The sequence below is a fragment of the Tenrec ecaudatus genome, chromosome 17 (assembly GCF_050624435.1).
Source record: "Tenrec ecaudatus isolate mTenEca1 chromosome 17, mTenEca1.hap1, whole genome shotgun sequence".
Taxonomy (NCBI): domain Eukaryota; kingdom Metazoa; phylum Chordata; class Mammalia; order Afrosoricida; family Tenrecidae; genus Tenrec; species Tenrec ecaudatus.
This window is the reverse complement of record NC_134546.1, coordinates 12,363,153-12,378,458: the sequence shown is the minus strand read 5'-3', so window position 1 is coordinate 12,378,458 and position 15,306 is coordinate 12,363,153.

Genomic DNA, 15,306 nt, shown 5'->3' with positions numbered 1-15,306 from the left:
TGCTCAGAGTAGTCAATGCACAGAGAGGACCATAGGGCCGGCCCCACCACAAGACAAGATGTCCCTCACTGACCCATATCACTATAAGGGACAATACTGGAGGAATTGTGCCTGATCTGACCCCACCAAACTGGGGGCAAAATGCTAAGGGAGGGCAACAGAGCAGCAAGGAGAGCAAAACAGTGAAGTCCCCAGGGAATACCAAAAATAGACTTTGGGGCAAGGGTGTGGCACCCCATCAGACTCAATTGGAAAACACTCCTAAAGGTCAACATACAGACCTGGAACTATGTACGGGCTTTTTTTTTGTCCTTGATTTTGTTGTTTTTGTTATTTTTATTGTTTGTTTGGTTGGTTTTTTTTGTTTTCTTTTATTGTTTTGTTTTGCTTTGCCTTCTTTTTGTGCTTATTGTTGTCTCTGCATGTCTATCTAGATAAGATAGGCAGGATAGACAATCCAGGGGATAAAACAATGGGCCTGATGGTTCCGGGGGACATGGAAGATGGGGAGGCAGGGGAAAGGAAGTGAGTGTTGTTAAACCCAGGGACAAGGAGACAACAGGTGATCTAAAATCGATGGCGAGGAAGGCGTAGGATGATCAAGGTTGGTGAGGGTGAGGGACGGAGGGCAAACAAATGAGGAACTGATACCAAGGACTCAAGTAGAAAGAAACTGTTTTGAAAATGATGATGGCAACAAATGTACAAATGTGCTTGACAAAATGGATGGATGGATGGATATAAGAGCTATGTGAGCTCCCAATAAAAATTTTTTTAAGAAATTTGTTGTCTCACAGGCCAGAAGTCCAAACCCAGGCTGTCAGCAGGTCCTGCTCTCTTCAAAGGCTGTAGAGGAAGATCTCTCCACGAATCCTTCAGGTTTCAGGTCGTCTCAGTTGTCTCTTCGCTTCTACAGCATCACTCCAATTGGCACCTCCAATTTCATCTTCCCCTGTCTATCTTCCTTCTCCATGTCTCTTTTGGTGCCTCCTCTCCTCTTTGTTATAAATCAAATTGGATTAGGGCGCACCCTCTGCCTGGGTCACCGCCTACGTGGGCAAAGACCTTGTTTCCAAGTGACTTCACATTCACAGGTACCAGGGGTTAACATTTTGGCATAGCTTTGTGGGAGACCTCCCTCTCCTCAGGTCCCTCCCCCCTGCTCCCCTCAACACACACACACATCTAGAACAGCATTCCTTGGGGGCTTCTGGTTGTTTGTATTGGAAAATATGGGTGTTTAAAGCATGGGGAGATTGTTGACTGTGTGCTATGATTATGGAGCCCTGGTGGTGTCGTGGTGACGTGTTGGGATGCGCTCCGCATGGCCAGGTTTCGAAACCACCAGCAACTCCTCAAGAAAAAGACTGGGCTTTCTACTCCCACCAACAGTTACAATCTCGGAAACCCACAGGGAGCGCTATGAGTCAGCACTGACTCGACAGTGAGAATGCATATGTGCTATTATTAGTCATCTATCTCAGGTACTTCATCAACACTCCTGCTTCCTAGTTTGATTCAGAACAGCACTATGCCTAGGGAAAGAGTAGAAAGTCTTTGGAAGGTTTTTGGAAATCTCTTGGAATCCTGAGGGTTTTCTTCCCCTTCCCTGCCGGCAGTGAATAAACTGCTCTGTGAGAAACTCTACAGGCTGAGCTGGAGACCACTGAGGTACTGAAAACATTCCCTCACAGACAGGGCTTATTTCAACTTTTTGGAAAATATTTGTGTTTCTTCAAATATTTCTACAGTTCTTTTTTTGAAAGGCAATTCAATTTAGGAGGAACATTATGACAATATGCAACCACATGCCAAAGAAAGCTTTTTATCGGCCTCTCTCGTGTTTCTGGCTATTTTTCTCCAGCTGTTATAGCAGATATAATTGCCCCAAACGGCGATTTGTCATCTCCATCACATTTGGTTTATAATTCTCACCGCTGTCGTTTATATGAAAGCATTTATGGATTAAAATTCAGAGTGAAATGGAGATTTCACAAATCGGGCACAAGGCAAATATTCCTCAAAAGGTTGGTATTCCAGACAGATTTGCAAAAACACTGGAGTCGCTCACAGATGTTGGACACCCTGCCCTGCCTCTGCTGCTGAAATGTGGTAGAACGACAAGGACGAGACAGGCAATGTCCACACTGCAGAGACAGTAGGGGCTCCCTCTGTCCAGGAAAGGACGGATGGTGAAAGGATGGGCGAGCTCCAGGATGGAAGTGGGTAAAAATGACCTGTCAGTCCAAACAAAAGGATTCTTCGTAGGCACTTAATTAAACTTGATCATAAGCCATTCCATCTAGAGTCTTCGCCCATGGTAGGCACCCAACCAAGGTTCAGCTGTTGCCAAGTTCATTCTGATGGCCCTAGTGTGCCAGTCTCGATCTGTGTGCCATAGGATTTCCAGCAGCTAACTTTGAGGAAGTGAATCATCAGGCCTTTCCACTGATTTTCCTCTGTGTGGATGCAAACCTTCAACCTTTGGGCTAACAGTCAAGCACATTACCTGCACCACGTAGCTACTCCATGGTTGGTACATATTGAGAACTATACTGATATAATATCATTTAATTGAATGATTCCCAATCACTGGGCAATGTGCATGGAAAAATGCATACCTTCTTTTACTTCCTAAATCACTGACTAGGTGGAGCTTCTTGGTATCAGGGATAACTTACATGAAGTTGATGATCTTCTAGGTGAAAACAGTCTGGTGTAGGAAAACTTAATATAACTCAATCTGAAACATATTTTGTGCCTCCCAACTGATGCAGCACGTGGCTTACCACACACTGTCCCCAGTCGCTTGAAATGAGTGGCTGAGACTCTACCGAGACCTCTCAGAGAAACAGTGAAGTCAGCCTGTGTGTCTTGGCCCAAGGTGACCATAGACAGATGTAAATGATTACCTATGATGGACTCTCTTTCCTATCAACTCCAGGCAACTTGTTTTTCCACTACTGCTCTGAGGTAATAGTTAACCTTTAAACTAAAACAATCCTTCAAGTCTTCTTTGAACAATTAACCAAACTAGTGTGTCTTAGTAAGTAAAGTGTGACTGCCTTGAGCCGCGTGCTCTTTTGGAGAATGATCGTGGTGAGATCAAAATGGCAACAGCAACTTGAAAGGTTAGATGAGAAACTTAGAAGACAGTAAGTTAAGCCCATGATGGCAGAACAATTCAGAGATGGATGGCAAGGATTGAACAATGTAACCAAGGTCACCAAACTGCACAGGCAGCAATTGTTAAAATAGAGTAGGGCTGTTTATTTTCCCCCAAATAAAAACTTTAAGTTGCCATATAGGGTCAAATAGCTGCAAAGGACCACTGTACGAATACCAACTTGAGTCCTAGGGTTAGCCTTAAAAATCTAATTCTAGAATCAATATGCATCTGAGGTAGTTAGTTTATTGTGCCAACCTGGCCGATAAACACCTGTGAAGTTAAATGAAGGGCAGAGGGATAAATGGCTCAGTGAGCCTTGCCTTTCTAGTTCTCATGTCTCTTACTTTCTGATGGTCAGAACAGGGTGCAGCTGCCTTAGCCAGTTCCCTGTTTCAGCTGGTAAGGCTCACTTCCTGTAAGACATCCCTAAGGAGAAACCACATGGACCTACCCCGATGCAGCCCTGGGTGGTGGAGCACCCATGTGGAGACCCTTACCAGTGCTGAGATGCTTACACATTCACTGACTCTACTTTCCTCCTGCACTCGACATCATTGTGTCTGTTTTGTGAGATGGAGGAGGACTTTGAGCATTGGTGTTGGATATATGGATTAATGGGTTAATGTTGGACTTGTGGGCTTGGGCAGCACTGGGTTGGGATGTTTTCTTGATGCACACTTAACCTTTATATAAAACTCTCTTTTATACATGAGTTTCTGTAGATTTGTTTCTTTAAAGTACCCAGACCAACACAGCATCCCAATATGTAATATTTAAATCATTCTTTAGAAGACTCAATGAATGACTTAAGAAAAAGGTCTTACCCCCTAAAGAAGTTGGAGATAAAAATACATCAGAGCATCATTCACACTCTGGAGACTGAGATCCAATGTGGATAGAAAGCACCTGAAGTCATTTTTAAGACACTGCTCAAAGGAGCATACTTTCCCTTGCCATTTCACACCCATGTTGCCATAGCTTCAACCCCAACCAAGACAGAAGACAAAACAAAATCCAGATGCATTTGATTCCAGAGATTCCATGTCACCCAGAAGCTAAATCCAAACCAAAAACCAATGACTGAGCAACAGAACACATTACTAGGCCTCCCAACATCTATGTTAATAATTAGGGCTCATAATCATAGAAGATGAAAGTTGTAGTTTATATATGGTAGATTTTCAGCAAGGAATATCATTTGGGATGGGGGCAGGAGGGCAGGGGGGCAGGAATGTCGCTCAATCTACCCTGTTCAATGTGGAACTAATAGGCAGGGAAACATCTGCTTGCCAGCTGTGAACATGAACCAGCTGATTTTATCTATCATTCAGATTCCCAGATGCCCAAACTGGGTGTGCAGCATTACTAGAGCCGGGAGAGGGGGAGGAGGGGAGGGACCAGAACCGGGGACCAAGAAAGTTCAGGTTAAGGCTGGTTGAGGTCCACACGTTTCGACCTCTTCTCTCCCCCTCCCCATCTGACACCCCTTACCCTCAGAGGTGAACACCTAAAAGTGATGCATTCCACTGGAATATCAGAGCTATCCAGTGACAGCAATATACATGGAGGGCCAAATAGTATTATACCATAATTTTGTGAAGAACTAAAAAACTCACTTGTGGAGTCCATTCTGACTCAGTATTACCCTACAGGACCGAGTTCAACTGTCCCTGTGGGTTCTGAAGCTTCATGAGAGCAGAATGTCACACCTTTCTCCTGTCACCGTCACCAGGGCTGTGTGTGTGTGTGTGTGTGTGTGTGTGTGTGTGTGTGAAAGAACAACATAGGAGATACACTCATTTGGGCATGAATCTCTGTGGAAATGCAGTGCAGGTTGGAAATTGCTTGAATGTAGTACCCAGTGCCCAGAGCTCTCCTTTCCCTGTAGAGGGAACAGCCACAGACAGGCAGGGCTTGGGATGCTGCAGATTTGTATTCAAGCCATTTCTATCAAGTCGGTTCTGATTCATGAAGACCCCAGTCAGTGCCATGCAGACAGCCTGTCAGGCAGGGAAAGGGCATGTCCTCTTCCCAAAACCTTCTGCTCTGGGAGCTTCAAAATCCCACAGAGGGAATCTGCATGCAGCATTACGGCAAAGGGGTCCTATGTGGTAGCATTCGGGGGGGGGGGGGGCGGGATCCTGTTCATACCTTCCCTGCTCTGTAGCTTCAAACATCCCTAAGCCATAACCTCTAAGCATTGTAGATCAGCTAGCTAAGTGTAGTACTAGAAGAAATCTTCTTATAAACGAAGCTCTAGTGATAGATATAGGAAGAAGGGGACTGTAATCACAACATTAGACATTGATACAGCTATAGATATCGGCTTAGGTATAGGTAGAGGTGGAGATATATTTGGCACAGGATATTTCTACAGATTTATTGATGTATGCTGCAAATATATGCATTAACATAAAGAATATAGAAAACAGAGCTATAAAAAGCTTCTTGGACATAACTAAACACCTTGAAAGAATGAGTTGCTGGGCCTGAAGCCCAAGATCATCCTCCCCAAGCACACCAAGGTCAATCAGGAGACATAGTTCACAGAGACAATTTTGTCCACCTGCTTTGGTGAGTAGTGAGTGGCCATCTCAGGTGCAACTACTGGTCTCTTCCAGTCCTGACAAAGGAAAGTGAAGAAAATCAAAGGTACATGGAAACAATTGGACCAACGGACTATGTAAGCTTTACCCTCTGTGACCCTGGGATCAGAAGAACTAGATGGTGCCCAGCTACCAATACTAGCTACTCGGAAAGGGATCACATGAGGAGGTCCTGGATAGAGTGGGAGAAAAATATGGAACGAAACTCAAAATCATAGCAAATACTAAGGTTATTGGTCTGAGAGAGACTAATTAGATCCCCAGTACTATGGCCCTGATTCACCCTTCAGGCCTGGAGTTGAACTCCGCCTCATGGCTCAAATTTCAGTCCAACAGTAGACAGGTCAATAAGGGAAGCAATTATACTAGGGAGTATGCATGCCCTAGAATGAGCATACATTTGTGATCAAAAGGGCAGCAATGATCCAAGAGTCAAGCATTTGAATAGAAAGAGGAAAAGAAACAAAAAAACACAGGGAGAAAGTGATGTTACATGGTGGAGATTGCAATAAATAACACAAAGCAAACTATGTATGAATTGTTGGATGGAAAAATGATTTTCTATGAAAATCTTCACCCTATTTGTAGTAAAAGCAAGCAGGAAATTTAAGGAAAAGCAGAAGGGAAGGCAGTGGGCGGGGGTAGGCAGGAAGACCTTGGCCCTTACTCTCTTTTATTAGCCCAAATTTCTATTCTTCCAGCTTCCATTTTCATATCAGCCCACCTCCCGAAAAGACAAATAGACAGAATTTGTTTTAGTCTCCTGCATGTGCAAGCAAGAAACCACAGTCAAGCATCAACACTCAGAGAGGCAGGGTTGCTTAAAGCAAGGACTTGGCAGCCCAATTACCTGGTTTTGAATGTTAACCTACCTCTTTCATTAGGCAAGCTTTGCTGGGTCTCTCCTTCCTCATGAATTAAAGACACACACACAGAGAGAATAATTGAATCTACTGCTAGTATTATTTAAGGATTAAACATGTTCATTGACTTAAAGGACTAATAACCAAGCCCAGAACATGCTGTTAGCTGCTATTGAATCAGTCCCCAACTCATGCACAATGGCATCAGGACACTGAAATCTGATGAGGGTTTCAGAAGTAGCTTGGCAGGCCTTTCTTCCTAGTTCTTCTTAGTCTGAAATGTGTTCAGCATCCACAGCAACCTGTAAGCTTCTGCTGACCGATTGGTAGTTATAGATGTTAATTGGCAATATCATCATCACCATCAAGTTAAAATCCCCAGCTTTGGTTTGTATATAAGGTTGACACCCCAAAAGAAGAAAATGAAGTCAACCCAGAATGTAGGCAAGTGTTGGTTATGCGACATGGGTCACATATGCTGTAGGACTAGGAATGAGAAGGCAGCACAGGGGCTGGGGGTTCGGGAGAGTTCTGGAGGGGTTGGCCCTTCTTGCGGCCTGTCACAATGGTAGCCTTTAGAATGACACTCTGCAGCAGCTGTGAGCTGACTCTGATTCACGATGGCCCCCCGAGTATCGGATAAGAACTGCGTGGGCTCCAGGGGGATTCAGTGCAGAGGGGTTTTTGTAGTAGAGCATCGGGCCTCTCTTCTGAGGTACATCTGGGTGGACTTGAACTTCTGAGCACATGAACAGTTGGTCGTCCCCACCCCCCACGCCTGAGGGACTCCAACATCCTCACAGGTGGAAAGAAAGGCAAGGTGGAGATAACAAGAGTTTATTTCCTTTTGAAAGGTGTTTTGATGGGGGTTCTTCTGTTGCTTTGGGGGACTGAGATATTCCTGAAAAGCCCTTCCCTTAATTATTTCTAGAACCCTTTTAGTCAGAGAAAACGGGCATCTGAATGGACTCAACAGCAAAAACAAAAACTCAGAGCAATAAAAACAGGGCAACTTCCCACAAAGGCAGCCGCCCTGCCCGCCTAGTCAATACTGTAAACAGAACTGCCAGGATATTACTGGAGCAGAGGAGCAGCTCCCACGCAAACTACATATTTGATTAGGATCTGAACCCTTTGCTGAACCATGTATTCAAAATAATTTAGGTGATACATATAAATTTAATTTCTTTCTTCAAAAACTCCACATCCGAAATGATGCCCTGCAAATGTGCAGCTTGCTCTGAGGTCCACAAAATGAGTCTCCTTCTAACTTGTCTATACTGTGTGGAAATAATCTTCAAGGAAAGGAATAAACCTATTTTAAAAACAGCTGAGTCCTTTAGATCATATACCCTAACCAATTTAGGGAGATAAATGGAATTCAGTATTAAAGAAATATATTTCCCCCCCCGCTTCTCCAGAAATGTAAATGCAAGTTACAAAATGGAAAGAAAGAAATAAGACCAAGAAATCAAGAATGGGACAGCACAGAAAGAACGCCAGGAAACCCGGTTCAAGGATAATTGAGGAATCCCGGCTTTATAATCCCTTCCCAACGTTCCCTTCAAGCCGTCTCCTCGTTGACATGAAGGAATTCTATCCAAGACTATCGCGAAGCCAAGGAAGCTCAGGGAGGGAAAAAGAACAACTTTTTAGGAAGACAATTCATTTTCCCCATCCAGAATTAAAGAAAGGAAAGTTCCCTATGGAAACAAATGGCTCAGGCTACACAATAGAGAAATGCCTATGATGGGCTATCTTCCCGGCCTCCTGGACCATCTCAATGACTCTTACATCAACTGTGGGCCAATCACCAGGACAGATGAGAAAATACAAAGGAAAAAGAGCCAGAAAGAGAAAACAAAGTAACACCCTGAGTGATTGCTTGTGTCCTATTAATATAAATGAATACAAAATACTTTTTTTTAAATGTATTAGGCAGATATTGGCGTGTGATGGGGTCAATATCACGATTTATTTAACTCCAGGGACAATAAATCTTGATATTGACTAAAAACATAAGTCAATATGTGTACTGTTGTGTGCATTCCTATTACAAAAATGAGGTTTTTCATCTTTAATGGCCACTTTTGCAAAGAGGAATAATAAGAGTCCCCAGGAAGGCCCTCAAACCACAGCCTGCTGGGAGCAGACCTGATCTATGCTCTGGCACAGCTGCTCAGAACTCGTTAGCTGATTGGTCTGTGGGTCAGTGGAGGTGATAGGTTGAGTGGCAGAGCCTAATTCTTTACCCACCCACTGCCCTGCCACCATATACACACCTTTGCTATTCCCCCTCCACAAGGTAGAGGCCCGCCTTAAACCTTGGGGCTTGGCTTGCAGTCACAAGTTTAATTAAAGGCCTATGAGCAGAAATTAGTAGTCTAGTTCCCCGACTAATCTTTAAGAGGCATCTTACATCTCTGCTTATTCTTTTTTACTCTTCTAACACGATTCAAATGATAGAATCTTCATTTCCATATTCAATTCCAGTTCTCACCAGTGCAGCTCAAGAGTAACTAGCACCCATCAGTCAGGGGCAGGAGGTGGTGGGGGACTGGGAAGGGTAAAGGGAAGAGGGTATGTGTTGCTATGATGTTGAACAGATTTTAGTGAAGCTTCCAGACTAAGATGGTCTAGGGGGAAAAAAATTGACCTAGTGCTCTACTCCCGGAAAATCAACCAGGGAACAAGAGCAACAGCCAGTCATGGGGACAATATTTTGTTCCGTTGTTCACCAGAAGTTGATGGCCAAGTCAAGAACAGCCAGCAACAACAAATCATCTTTACAACAGTTTGCCTTCAGGTAAATCCCCACATCTTCATCCAAATCCATAAAGGAAATCCACATTAGGTGAGGACCCAAGGCCAGATGCATCACAACGGGAAGCAGCCACTCAGATCAATGATGTTCACGACCATTTGCAGTCACGTGAGAAAGAAACGCTTATTCTTCCTACCACTCAGATTTGGTGGTTGGTTGTATTGCAGCGGCAGCCAATTGATACTCTTAACATTCACCAAGTGATCATGACATGCAGACCGCTGTACCTTACTCCCTCGTGGGGTATTCCAATAGAGTTGGAGAAACTAGTCTCGCCGCCAAGAAATCCACGGTCTGATGGGCTTACCCTCTCACTCGCTGCCATTGAATCCATACTGACTCATAGGGATCCTATAAGATAGGGTAGAATTTCTCTGTCCCGTGGGGTCGCTCTACGTAAGAAATGACTCAACAGCAGTGAGATGAAGATACAGAAGTCTTTGGGTGGTGCAAGGGTTAAACTCTCAAGGACTATGAAGATAGGCTTTGGTAATCTGCTTTGAACGGTTACAACCTTGGAAACCCTATGGGGGGCTGGTCTACTCTGACACACCTGGGTCACCATGACTCAGAATCGATTCAAAGGCTTTTTGTTCCCCCACTTTCTACCAGTCAGAATCATCTTGACAGCAATAGGAGTAGTTGATTTGGATAGAATGCCCAGATAACTCAGGAGTACAAGAAACCACACCACGACAGAATCTAAAGCCTTTGTGTAAATTTAGGATTTTAATTGAGATGTTTTGTTTTGTTTTAACATTTATAACATTCCCAGTCTCCAGTGCAACCTAGGATTGCATAAATCAATGCCATGACCTGGCTCTTCCAGGTCTCATGATTTTTCCATGTTTGCCAGGGTTCTCAACTCCTTTCCATGGACAATATCTGTATCTTCCTTCTCCATCCGACAGGATTCTGTCTTACTCGATTCCACCTTTCTCAGATCTATGGTACTTAGCCCCAGGTCAGGCACCATCCTTGCCTTCCTCTCTCCCATCATCTCACTGTCTGGAGAGGGCACACATTGAGGTCTTTAACTTGATCTGGGTACAGAAACACAGTATTGAGGCTGGGCAGGGACATTCTACCAGGGGCTAGATTTCTGACAACTCTGTATTATAGAAACAAAAATTCCTATCAGGGTTAGCCCACTGTTCTTCCAAGTCTCTTTGATACAGCAGCTTGGTCTGCTTCCTGGGTGTGGCAGTGTACAATTGCACTCCTTTGGGTTTTCAGTGACTGTCATTCAGGAAAGGTGAGACTGGGTGGCTACTACACTCTGCAAGACCCAATGGTCAAAATGAGCACGCGCTGGGCCAGCTTGTGGAATTCGTGCTATGTAGGCATAGAGAGTTTGCCAAAAGCTGAACTTTGCATTAACTGCTCTAGCTCTCCTCTCCTCCATTGGACAGGGCCACATACTCACAGTCGCCTCACATGATTTGATGTTGTTCATGCTCTGTGATCACTGACGACAGAACTTCCCAGACCCCAGGATCCAAGCTATTCAGGATCCCTGAATGAGAAGAGTGACAGTGAGAACCAGGACATGAGTTTTTAGAGACTCTCATTGATGAAAATTCATCTGTTGCTTTTTAGCTCTAACTTTGAATACTTCTTGCATCTTTGGGGCTGATAGTCTTCTTCTGTCTTGCCTATTGATTCAGAAGCAACGTTATTTTGTAAACTGTGGGGTCCCCAGAACGATTTCCTTTTCTGTAGGGGAATTTGGGGGTGGGGTGTGGGGGTGGAGTGTGGCAGAGAGCAACTCAAAAGAATACAAAATGTCATTCACTTGAACATCACGGTTCTAGGCAGGTACCTAAGAAATAGAGGGTTTTAAGTTTTGATTACTGAGACTGTCTAAAGAGTTTATTTAGAAATCAGAATTGCATTACAGCAAAACCAAAGCTCCACTCTCAGAGAGACAATTCCATTCATGGTGATACCATATAGGGTTCCCCAGGCTGTAAATAGTTTTTTTTTTTTCTATTTGTTGGAATTTAATGTATATATCATATCATTCCACATTTCAATCACATCAACTAGAGCTGTACAATGACTACACAATCAGTTTCTAAATATTATTTTTCTACATTTATTCCTTGACATCAACTCCCCTTCACCACCACCACCACCCTCCACTTTGCCCCCATTTCTTCTCCCCCTTATTATTCTTGCTGTCCCCAGAGGCTCATCAATCCTGGGTTTCATATACCGATGAACAGAAGTAGTTATAAATCGTTACAGGGGCAGACAGCCTCGCCTTCCTTCTGTGGAGCAGCTGCTGTGTTTGAATTGCGAGTGTTGTGGTAAGAAGTTGAATGCTTACGCAATCAAAAACTCTCAAGGACATCGCATGGTCAATTCTGACTCATAGGAACCCTGTAGGACAGAGTAGAACAGCCCCTGTGCAGGTCCTGGACTGTCCATCTTGACGAGAGCAGAACGCCTCCGCGTTCATCACCTGAGCAGCTGGTGGTTTCAAACTGCTGACCTTGTGATTAGCAGCCCAACATGTCACCCACTATGTCACCTTGCCACTCAAACAAAACTCTCCCTGCCATTGAGTTGATTCTAACTCACAGCAACCTTACAGGACAGGGTAGAACCGCCCCTTTTGGTTTCTGAGGCTGTAGATCTTTAGGATAGCAGGAAGCTTCATCTTTTCCCTCAGAGAGGCTGGGGGCTTTAAACTGCTGATCTGTGATGCTGATCTTGGCTCTTCTCTAACCAAACCAATTGCTTTTGGGTTAATTCTGACTCCGGGGACTCCGTGTGCCGTGGCAGAACTGCCTTCCATACGTAAGGGTCTTCAATAGCTAGGATCTTTGGGAAGGAGCTCTAATGGCTTAATGATATGCAATGAGCTGTGAATCACAAGATCAGTGGTTTCACCCAAAATATGCTCCTTGGGAAGACTAGGAAGAGGTCTACGTCCATGAAAAGTCTAGGAGACCAGCTGTGTGGGTCAATATGAGTTAGCATAGACTTGATGGCAGTGAGTTTGGTTTTTGAAAGCAAATTCCCAGGGTTCTCTTCAGAGAAACTTCTGGGTGGATTCCAGTCACCAACCTTGTCAGTAGACAACTATCTGTGTCACCCAGGAATTCAAAATTGTTGACAAGAACTATTAGCCTCATCTTTCTCCCACGGAGTAGCTGATGGGTTTGAACCTCTGAACTCATGGTGAACAGGCCAATGCTAGCCAATAAATGTCACCTAGGACTCCAGTTATTTAATTTGAACTCAATTTCATTGCAAGGAACATTTAAATGGGCTACCCCAAGATGTCCAGTCCAGTCGAGAGAAATGGGAATTGGGTCTCTTGAGAACAGAGTGTGCTTCTAGATTCACTGTGGTCTGGTGATACCATGGAAAGATGCTCATGGAGAGCTTCTTCTCCTGTCTCCCCTTCTTGATTAACCTGAGCCAGCTGCCCACACAGAGATGCCTGTGGATTTTGTCCTATTATCATCCCACTTGGGATCTCCATATCCCCATGGCTAGTTCTTTTGACAGAGACGAGGACCACAGGCAGCACTCTAAGGAAGAAGAAGAATGGGCCTAGAAACAAACTTCCTGTCTAAGTGGCTTATGGATCACACCCCAAAAACCCAACCTACTATTGTCAAGTCCATTACAACTCATAGTGACCCTATAGGAAAGAGTAGAAATGCCCCATAAGGTTTCCAAGGCTATGAGTCTTATATAGAAGACTGCCACATCTTTCTCTGGTGGGTTCGAACTGCTGACTTTTATGAGCACTTACTTACTCTGCAATGGTTAGCCGTCAAGCATTTTAACCACTGTGCCACACGGTTTCGAGAACAGCACAAATATCTGGAATCTGCAGGTTAGTCTGGAGGCAGAGGGTTGGATTAGCATACTTCTTGAGTTTTCTCCTTGATAAATGTCTTTAGCCAAGGTCATCTGAGCTAAGAGATCTTAATTCATCTATTTGTGTATTCATTCAAACATTCATTCAATAAACATTTATGAGCACTTACTCGGCTATGGAGAAGGAAAACAGAGTGGAATAAAGCAGAATCGCTCTCCTTCAGAAGTTCCCAGGTAAACACATAAGCAGTTATTTCCCCAAGAGCTGAAATATTTGATAAAATTGGGGTGAGGGTATTAGAAGGGGGAAAAGAGTCACATATAACTCAAAGGATGAATTTTAAAATAGCTAGCTGAGATGGAATATAAAGTGGTTTTAATGTAAACGGGTCATGCTTAAGCTAAATGCAGGCTCATTCGCGTCAGTCAATGTATTTACACAAAACCATTTGCTTCTGATAAAGAGGTGAGCAGCCAACAGTAGGTCAGAATGCACCCGTGTGATCGTATTTCTGCTAGGTGTTAGTGTTGGGGATGGAATCATTTTGACACATCAGGTTTTCATTGGTTAATTTTTGGAAGTAGATCGCTAAGCTTTGCTTCCTAATGTGTCTTCGGAAGCTCTGCTGAAACCTGTTTAGCATCAGAGTAATGCCCAGGCCTCTATTGACGAGGGGTACTGGTTGTGCACAAGGTACAGAGAGCAGGAAATCAAACCGCAGAGTGGTTCAGAGAGATGCTACCATCAATCTTCCTTTTCTCCAGCACTCGCTGACTCAAACTCGTGCCTCTGAGTTGATTCGGACTCATTGTGACCCTGGGGCAGAGAAGAACTTCCCCATTGAGTTTCCAAAGCTGCAAGTTTTTTACCAGAGCAGAAAGCCTCGTCTTTCTCACTGGAAGTAGCTGGTAGTTTCCCAATTCCAAAGAGTAACCCATTAGACCACTAGGCTTTCCCAAACCAAACCAAACTCTGCCTTCTAGTTCATTCTGACTTATAAGACAGAGTAGAACTGCCCCTGTGGATTTCCAAGGCTCTAAACTTTTATTGGAGCAGAAAGACTCCTCTTCCTCCTATGGAGAGACTGGTCGTTTCACACCGCTGACCTTGAGGTTAGCAGCCCAGCATGTAGCCCTCCAAGCCACCCACTATGTTACTGCTGCTGTGCGTCTTACATGGAATTGTTTGAAATTGTTTAACCAGCAAAAGTTGAACCAAAGATAACTTCTGTTCTGAGAATGCCAGGGAAACATTGTGCTTGTTCATCACAGATCAATACAAACATGTTCTTGTTGCCCTTTACCAGAGGAACTAAACCAGAACTCCCTCGTGGAGATGGTTAGAGGAAGGTTGTTTTTTGTTTGTTTGTTTGTTTCGTTCATCGTATGCCTTTTTAATTTTAACCTCTTTTTCCTTTCTGTCAGTTTGATGGACTCACTGAAAATGCAAAAGAAATCAATTCATCTTTTCCTTTTATTGTTGGGCTCTAGTAAACCACCTCCATGGGTACTTTCATGTGTTGCTTTTAGCTTCATATTCTGCCCTATGCTACGTGGTTCTATATTGAAATGTTTTTGCAGTATGTTAAATATTATGTAGTCACACACACCTCCAATCCCAATGTCTTAATTATTAACAACTCTATCCAAGAAGGTGCTCTGACAGTAGAGTGAGATACACACTGGGCTGCTAAATACAAGATCAGCAGTTCTAACCCACCAGTCACTCCAAAAAGGCAAGATGAGACTCTCTACTTTCATACGATTTAAAGTCTTGGAAACTCTGTTCTATTCTGTCCTATCAGATTGCTTTGAATTCAAATTGACCTGAGGCTAGAAAGTTTTGAGACAATACCCAACACAGATCTGTTCACTAACAACACAGCACTAGGGACGTGTCCACAAGTGGCCACCAGTGTTTCCTTTACATGTTTAATTGGAGGAAACCAAGATGAACCAAGTTCAGGGCCCTCAAGTCAATTCTGACTCAGAATAGAACCATCG